This window comes from Pteropus vampyrus, unplaced genomic scaffold (genome assembly GCF_000151845.1).
Source record: "Pteropus vampyrus isolate Shadow unplaced genomic scaffold, Pvam_2.0 Scaffold643, whole genome shotgun sequence".
NCBI classification, from domain to species: domain Eukaryota; kingdom Metazoa; phylum Chordata; class Mammalia; order Chiroptera; family Pteropodidae; genus Pteropus; species Pteropus vampyrus.
This window is the reverse complement of record NW_011889424.1, coordinates 110158-112088: the sequence shown is the minus strand read 5'-3', so window position 1 is coordinate 112088 and position 1931 is coordinate 110158.

Genomic DNA, 1931 nt, shown 5'->3' with positions numbered 1-1931 from the left:
GATGAGAATATTTGGTTTTATAAAGTTAGAAATGCAAAAGAGGCACTCGTTTAAATGTACTATTTACATGTTATTTAAGTGAACTAGCTACCTCTTAGAAAAGTGGAGCCAACCTCCCAAACCTGTCTGAGAGAGACACAGAAAGCCCCTATTCCTCTCTGGCACTGACACTCTGCAGCATTCTCCAGTGCTCTGCATGGGAGTGCAGATGTAGACCTGGGTTTGGAACTTGGCTTGCATTTTCCTATGGAAATAATACCACATGGTGGAGTTTGGTCCTAGGCCACCCCACACTGGACTATTTAAGTATATCACTGTAACGTTGTTGCCATCAGAAAAGTACATTTTAGTTTAAATTCAGATACAGGAACAAAATCCCAGGCAGAGAAGTACCAGAGAAGTACCAGAGAAGTACCAGAAGTACCAGTGATAGCCTAGTTTTGGAGTTTTAGTCCCATTAAAGTGGCCTCTTCCCTTGGTCAGTCACTGCCCAGGAATACCAGTAGCTGCTCCAGGAACAGACTTCTCTTATTCCTTATGTCTGAGACAGGACACTTTTGACACACACATTTAGGCAAGTCCTAAGTCAGATGGTCTATAATTACCTACCAAAAGTGAAAAATCACCACTGAGGTTCTGATAATTTATTAGGCATGAATTTCCATTTCTTTTGGTATCTGAATAATCCAACCAAGAGAGAATAGTATTTGCTTTTACATATGTTTACTTCTTCCTAATACTATCCAGTCATGCAGTTAAATTTCACACAAGAATGTATGTATTTATATTTTCAAAAGGCTGTTCTGATTTAAATTACAAAATATACATATGTACACATTTTAATATAAAGGTGATATCGTAGCTCATCATCAACTTCTGGGCTGTCCATCTGGAGTCAGCTCATACCTGAAAGACAGTTGGGTTTGGACTTATGTTAGTATTGAGAGTGTGTTGTGGCAGCATCAGGACAGTCTAGCCTGCCTGGGCCTGTGTGGGACCAGCAGAACCCATCTCTCTGTAAGTAGGCCAGAGTTGAGAATGGAGCTTACAGAGATCTTTTAGGCAGGCAGTAAAGCCTTAAGTAAAGGTGGTAAACAGTCTCCCTTCCTGAGAACCAAAGGAGTTGAAATGTATTGAAAAGAGAAGAACTTTGGAGACAATATCTTGACTAGCAGGTAACTTGATAAAATGAAAAGGCTTACTTACCATTGTGAGAAGCCCATAATCAGATCTTCTTTTGATAAGTCAATCAATACCTAAACAATCACAAATAGTCAGTTCTCTTCCAAAAAACTGCATTAAATGGAAACATACTGGGATAAATGGAATTGATCTCAAATAGGGCCTCCTTGGGTTTTGGAGTTTCAAGCAGGGGCTCTTTTTCCTTTGGACTTTCAACATGGAACCTCTCCAGAAGGACAGTGCAGACACTGACCTCAGTGTCCTGGGAAAAGGTGAATTCCTGTTTAGATTTATACCTCAAGAATTTATTTATGAATGTTACAGAAAGAGAGAACAACTTGCCTTTACTCATTAACTGATTTCCAATTTTAAGCAAGGCACCATGATTGCCTCAACTGTAAAAATGGGGATAATATCACCTACTTCATAGAAGTGGGCTTTAAAAAGATGAGTATAAGAAGATGTTTATTAAAATTACAACAACTACAAAGTATTATAAAAATACTATTCTTTTTTGTTTTTCCTTGGCATCTGAGGATTGTAGTTGCTCTACTTTAAAATCTCATCATCACAAAAATATTGATGTAATGAGATCCAAGCTTCACAACACACAATGCCGTATTTATTAAAACAATACTTAATACCATAGTAGATGTTCAAATACTTGTGCAATAATGAATTTGTACATTCTCAAGTTTGTTAAAATAGGGTTTATTACATTAATTTATACATCTATATTCTTTAGTTTC